Raw genomic sequence first — 7,131 nt, forward strand, 5'->3', positions numbered from 1 at the left:
CTCTCTCTGCCTGCATCTCCGCCTAATTGTGCTCTCTTTCTCTCTGTCAAATAAATAAATAAAATCTTTTAAAATATAGATAGATAGATAGATAGATAGATAGATCAGTCACCTCCCTGTTCGTGCTTAGAACAAAATCCAAGTATCTTATCAAAGTCTTTTATGATCAGGGCCCTGCTTCTGTCTCCCACGGTGCCCTCACCCCTTCCCTGCCCACCCACTCCACTCCAACCACAGTGGTCTCCTTGCTGTTCTATTAACATTCCAAGCACGTTCCCACCCAAGAAATTTGCATCCGCTGTTCCCTCTTCCTGGTGCATTTCCCAGATAGGTCTCGGCTTGCTTCCTCAAGTCAGTAAAACCTCCTTAAGGGGGGCCCTTTGCAGATGATGCCATGACCCTCCCTCTTTCCCATGCTATTTTGGTTTTATTTTGGGTTTGGGGGGGAGGTTTTCCCATAGCAACGCTACCTTGTTACATTAGATTGTTCACTGGCCCCTCTGAACCACACCTCCTAGAATATATGCCCTTAGATAGTAATTTCTACACTGACTCTGGGCTTACCCACTTAACCTGCTTTGGCAAATGGGACACCGGCCAAGGTCATGGAAGCAGAGCCCTGAGAGGGGCTGCGCGACAGGGTGTATTGTCTTGGAACACTGTTGCTTCCACCAGGGAAGGAATCTGCCTGTCCTGCTGGAAAGACCATGGGGAGGGAAACCAAGGCACCCCGACCAACCACTGGCCGTGTGAGCAAGGCCGTCTTGGACCGTCCAGCACAGCTGAGCCGCCCAGTGATGGCAACCACATGAGTGATCCAGGAAAGATCAGCAGAACTAGGCCGTCCACCCTACAGATCAGAGATCAGCAAGCTACCTATCGTCCATGGGCCAAATCTGACCCACCACCTGTTCTCGTAAGTCCCCAAATCTCAGAATAGTTTTTACATTTTTAAATGTAAAAAAAAAAAAAAAAAGTAGAAAATAATGTTTCTAGGACATGGGAAAATTATTTCAAGTTGGGATTTCAGGGTCCATAAATGATACCGCACGGGGAAACGTTCATTTGTGGATATAGCTCATCCATGGCTACTACGCGGGACAAGAGCAAGGCTGAGTGGCTGTGATGGGCCGTGGGTGTGCGTCACCCACAAAGCCTAAACTATTTACTCTCTGTCCCTTGACAAAAAAGGCTGTCAGGCCCTGCTTGCAGGCTGCCATCGGACTAACCTTTAAACAAATTTTTATCGTATTTACTCCGAAACCTTTGAAGATTTCTACCTCCATCCTCAAAGGAGGGAAGCTTTGTCAGTCTGACTCCCTTGTCCTTAGTCAGATCTCAAGAGCTTGTGATCTAAATTCATTTCCTTGGACACTCTATCAGGGACTCTCCATTCTGGACCCACTGGTCTCCCTGAAGCCCCACGAAGGCATCAACTGGCACGAAACGCCTTCAGCTTGTTGTCTTGCTGCAGGCTCTCCCAACCTACTGTGATCTAAGCCTTTCCCCATCCTTCTCTCCGTTCAGGGTCCCCAGCTCCCCAACCAAGAAAGCTACCCTAACTGCTCTGCCAAATGTTTCCCTGGGTGTATTCTATGGAACATCAGACCCAAGGGATATCCTTGGAAAAAGGACCCAACCCTCTCTTGGAGTCACCATGCCCATAGTTAGTATAGTAAGACTCTGAGAAGACTCTGAGAAGTCTGTTTCCCTTTGTTTAACACAACCTTTCTCGGGTGTTAGCACCCAAGGAATTCATCTTGTCTTCAGAGTACTGGTTGACCACCAGCATCTAGCACAGTGCCTAGATCACTAGTATGTGCTAGAAGAATGGAAAATGCTACCAGACCACAGAACTAAGGTTGCACAGAACATACTTTGAAAATGCTGCTCAAACTCTTCCTTCTCTCCCTCTGATCTGAGCTGTTCCCTTCCATGTCATCTAGCCCACACCACATAATGCTAATCATATCATCATCATAACTATGATTTATTCAACCCCTGCGGGCTGTGCTAGAGATAGCACTAGACCCTTGAAAATGTCCTGTCTTTCAGTCCTCATAACCACCGAAGTGGGTAATGTTATCTTTTTTTGCCATTGTGCCAAAAATTAAACCATGGGTCAGAAAATTTAAATTACTAGCCCAAGATAAAGTAAAGCAGAAAAGCTACAATTTAAAACTGTATTGGTCTCACTCCAAAGCTCATGGCCTTTCTTCTCTGCCAGAATACCTCCTGATAACATGCCATGGCCAGTCCTGTTGGCTGTCCACCCAACGTCCCTTCTTGACAGAACCTTGACTGTGTATGGAGTGACAACAGGTCAACCAAGGCAATGGACCACGACCCATCTAAACCACTCACGATGCTGTTCCCGCTTCCCCACCTCCCAGCATTGCAGCTGGGACTACCTATCCGACCAAGTTTCGGCCAATAAGACATTCTTAAACATCACTGGGTGGCTCAGTGGGTTAAGCCTCTGCCTTCAGCTCAGGTCATGATCTCAGGGTCCTGGGATCGAGCCCCGCATTGGGCTCTCTGCTCAGCGGGGAGCCTGCTTCCCCCTCCTCTCTGCCTACTTGTGATCTCTCTCTCTCTCTGTCAAATAAATAACTAAAATCTTTAAAAAAAATAAAATAAAACATCATCTGTGGGTTAGGTAGCAAGAGGTATTCTGGGGAAGCAAAAAAGAAAAAAAAAAAAAAGACATGAACCCTTTATATCTGCACACTCCTCACCTGGCGTCCCCCATCCCTACCTTGAACCTGGGTGTGATGGCTGAAACTTGCAACCATTAGAAAAAGGCCACTGACAGCTCAAAGAGACGACAGCCCCGACGTTACTATCTTACTTGAGCCAACTCAAGCAGCCACATCCCTCCAGACTTGATGCCACACAAGGAAAAGAAGCCACTGTTCCCTTGAACATGTGGTTGCAATTTCCATTTCATGCAGTTTGAAAATATTCTTCACAGACCCACATGCTGCCCTCCCGTATCATTTGCTGTTTGGACTTGATCATTATTTCTCACACCTATACTGTGAGCCTTGTCTCCCTAATCATGCAGGACCCTTCTGGAAGGCTCAGTCCACGCTGTATATTTTTGTTGTCATGGGGTCATAGGCATGCTACCAAATTTTGCTTATTATCATAGTTTTCCAGGACATTCCATGTACTGCTTACTTCAGTGTTTGTGAGCAGGGAGTTCTCACCATCAAACTGCAGAAATATGTCCTAATCGGTGGGTATTCCTCAGAGTGTCAATGTGAAAACATGCATCGAAACACTTGGACTGTTTCTTAAATGCAGATTCCTGGGCCTTCCCTCTCCCCCGGCCCCCGACCCCCAGTCCCACCTGAATTAGAACCTCTGGGGTTAGAGGCTGAGAAGGCACATTTTTAATAAGTTCCCTTGGGCGGTTTTGATATACAGAAATATTTGGTTGATAAAGAACCTTGGTCCAAAACCTAGGCGAGGTTTGGCAAGATTTGGCTGTACCAGGAGTCACCAGCGCTTCCTCGGTGCCCCCCCCCTCGCCCCAGGGACCCGGGAGAAGCATAGAGCTGGCAAGACTGCTGGAGACCCTTCCCTGCACAATATGTGTAAAGCAGTGGTGGGCATGCTCTTTGGTGTCCTGGGACCAGGAAACTGACAACCAGATGCGCTCCAAGTAATTGCAACCTCTTGCAACTCCACCCCCGGTTTTCAAAGAAAACCACGGTGCAGGAAAGAAGCCACAGAGGCCAGGGTCCACTGGGACCATCGTCATCATTCCAGAAGCTATCAGAGGATGGGCCATGTTGAGAAGAGTTGAAAACTAAACCAGGGGAACTTACACAGGGATACATAAATGAGCACTTGGGACTCCTGACTCAAAGGACCAAAGAGGACTGAGGTGGCCCTTTTGGGTTACTTATTTATTTACTGCCTGCCGTTCTGTGAGTTCACTGCTCACACAGAGACAGAAAGGTGGGCCAGGGCATCCCACACTTTTTCTTGCAGCCACAAAGTCCTAGCCTAGACTATTCTCCCCAAACTCCGAGAAAGCAACTACCTGGTCTCCCAACAGAGTCCCCACTCCTCTGATCCCTCTTGACACGTATTTTATTTCATTTCTGAGGATCATTTTCCCACATGACAGGTGCACACAGACATGTATTCTAGGGGACCAAACAGCATATCACACACACACACTCTCTCTCTCTCTCTCTCCTTTCAAATTGATGACCTTCCAAACAGCCAAAGTTAAAATCATGGGGCGGGGGGGGGGGGACAACTTTAAAGTGAATCAGAGAGTGGAACTTATCCAGGCAGGAACGGGGGCACAGGGCTCAAAGATTCAGCAGGGACGGAAAAGTTCGGGCCTTGGAAACTCCTGGAGTAGAAACAGAGGGAACCTCCAGCACCACACATGCCCACTTCTCCAGAGGGAGAACCCCTTTCCTATGCTCCCAGCCTGCACAGCCACTACCCTCAGCAAAGGCCAGCTAATGGGAGTTCCCAAATTTAATTAAGCCATGCATACAGCTGTTTTGAGGGAGAAGTAGAGGAACCCTTCAGATGTTTCCAACGACGTGGATGCCCAGTGGTTACGTGCACACCAGACATTTTCTAAAGCTCCTGAAACCTTCCTCCTTTGACCAAGCTGCCTTGGGAAGAAATAATTTCTGCCATCTTCTTTCTGAGTAACTTTGCATCCAACCCCATCCCCCAAAACTGCTTCAAACTCGCCCTCAAGTTCTGTTGGAGACAATGTTACAACTCGCCAGAGATGACTCCTCCTCCGACCCCTTTCCCCGCGGTCCCACCACGGATTCAAGAGTATTTTCCCATACCGCTTGCGTGTGCCGATGCAGGCACATTTTCTCTTATCTTTTTACACGTTTCAGGCCTGCAACAGCTCCCTGCATCAAACGGTTTGATTGGAAACTCAATGGGGATTTTTTTTTCCTCTTTACCCCTTGACATGGATACCACTGAACTAAAACAAAAACAAAAACAAAAGAACAAAAACAAAATCCAAGGGGCAAAAGCGAGCCAGGGAAGGAGGCTGAGCGCTGAAGAGGTCTGTATTTATAGGCAGCCCCATTCTGCGAGCAAAAACCACCTTTGACCACCTGCAGAATGCGCAAGGTCACGTGGGTTCTCTGCAGCGCCTTAATGCCTTACCCAGCACACAAGCCCCCATGGCATATAAACAAACCCACAAGCGGAAAAAAGAGAGAACTCCCTCCTCCGAGGGGAAGCGAATGATAATAACAGCCGCAAGAATAATAATACATAAGGAATCACAATTACTACTACTACTACCACCACCCAGCCAAGCGTAGACGACAGCGGTACAGTAAAGGGACACCCAGGGCAGGCTTTGCAAAGAAGATAAATCACAGAAAACCAAATCCTGCCCACCTCGATACCTTCCCACACCCTCCCGTCCCCCAACAAACAGAATCAAAGGAAAGGGGGGTTGTGGGGAGCAAGGAGAGGGAAGGAAAGATTGCTTTTTTTTTTTTTTTTTTTTTTTTTTTCCACAGGCAACACCTACCTCCAGGGTCCGGATCTCTTTTTGTGTGAGGTCGTTGGAGGTGGCACATTTGGTCCTAAGCCCTTCCAGGTTGGAGATGCTCAGGTCTATCATGTTTTGGACCAACTCGCACTGCTGTAAGGCTTTTTGCAAACTCAGAGGCTGCTGCTCCTCGCTTTTCGTCATGTTTTCCTCATCCATCGCTTGCTCGGCAAGCCCCCTTCCCCTCCTCCTCCTCCCAGAGAGAAAAAAGGGGGGGGGGCGTAGAGGTAGTCTACCCCCTACGCTCTCCAACCACTGCGACTTCTCAACAATGTCTCATGAAGAAGAAACCCAACATCTCACACAGGGTTGAGGGGGTGGGGTGGGAGGAGGGGACAAGAGCCAAAATTTATTATTTTATTTTGGGGTATCAAGCAGACTCCATTCGAATGTCTCCTCTTTTTGAGTCTCTGGTCCCTGAAAAGGAGAGATGCTGTTTCTCCGAAGCAAACCAGGTGATGTGATGCTGTCTGTACACTTAGGGAGGAGGAGGAGGAGGGGGAGGAGGAGGAGGAAAAAGAGGAGGAGGAGGAGGAGGGAGAGGAGAGGAGAGGAGGAGGCGAAGGAAAACAGCGCTCACTCTTTACACACCGGCTCCGTGAAGGACAAATGTATATATTTTTGGCTGGCTGGCTTTTATGTCAAAAAAAATCTGCTTTGCCCCCCTCCCAATTGCAGTGACAGGGCATTGTCCACCGTTTGGAGTGCTTTAGCGCGTCCTCAAGATGCTGTCTGCATTGCTCCCGCGGCTGCGGCGGCGACTGCGGCTGGCTGCTGTCTCCTCCTCGCGCTGCTGCTGCTGCTGCTGCTGCTGCTGCTGCTGCTGCCGCCGCCGCCGCCGGGCTCCGGGGGTGACGGCTGCTGCATTCGCTCCTGCCTCGCTCCACACCGACATCTTGCCTGTCAATCAAAGGGCGGGGGGGAGCGAGCGCCGGCGAGGGATGGAGAGCGAGCGAGGGACCTGCGGGGAGCGGGTTGGTGGAGCGGCGCCGTGCGCGCAGCCGCCCCGGCCCGGCGCGCCAGGGACCCGCCGGAGGAGGCGGCCGCAGCGCGCGCAGGCTCGCGCACCTGCCCGCCGAGGGGCCGGCGGCCGGCGCGGGCCGGGGCGAGGGGAGGGGAGGGGAGAGGGGAGGAGGGGGGAAGGGGAGCGGAGGGGGGGCGGGATTCGCGGGGATGCGGAGCTCGTGTGGCGGAGTGCAATTACTACCGGGCGTGCGTGCGAGCCGGCGGGCGGGAGCGCGGGGGAGGCGCGCGCGGCGGGGGAGCCGGCGGGGAGTGTGCCCCGGCGCGGGGGCTGGGCGCGGGGGCGGCGGTGGGGGGAGGGGGGTGGGGGGGCCACTACTACGGCACGCTCTCGCGAGACGAGGCCGGAGTGCTGCTCAGCAGGTGCGCTCTGGCTGGGAGCAGGTGTGCACCCAACTTTCTTTTTTTTTTTTTTTTTAAGATTTTATTTATTTATTTGACAGACAGAGATCACAAGTAGGCAGAGAGGCAGGCAGAGAGAGAGAGAGAGAGAGGGAAGCAGGCTTCCTGCGGAGCAGGGAGCCCGATGCGGGGCTCGATCC

At 51.0% G+C, this 7,131-nt stretch overlaps 1 pseudogene across 1 annotated transcript in view; it reads right to left on the reverse strand.

The window, feature by feature from the left end:
• Positions 1 to 6,811, reverse strand: part of LOC309847620 (kinase suppressor of Ras 2 pseudogene) — a 98,427-nt pseudogene extending 91,616 nt beyond the window's left edge. Inside the window, exons 1-2 of the transcript XR_014316568.1 lie at positions 6,774 to 6,811; positions 5,546 to 6,527 (exon numbers count right to left, since the gene is read on the reverse strand). The product of XR_014316568.1 is annotated as a kinase suppressor of Ras 2 pseudogene (transcript). The remainder of the gene's footprint in view (positions 1 to 5,545; positions 6,528 to 6,773) is intronic.
• Positions 6,812 to 7,131: the final 320 nt, after the last annotated feature.

Source organism: Mustela nivalis (assembly GCF_964662115.1).
Source record: "Mustela nivalis genome assembly, chromosome: 14".
Lineage (NCBI taxonomy): Eukaryota > Metazoa > Chordata > Mammalia > Carnivora > Mustelidae > Mustela > Mustela nivalis.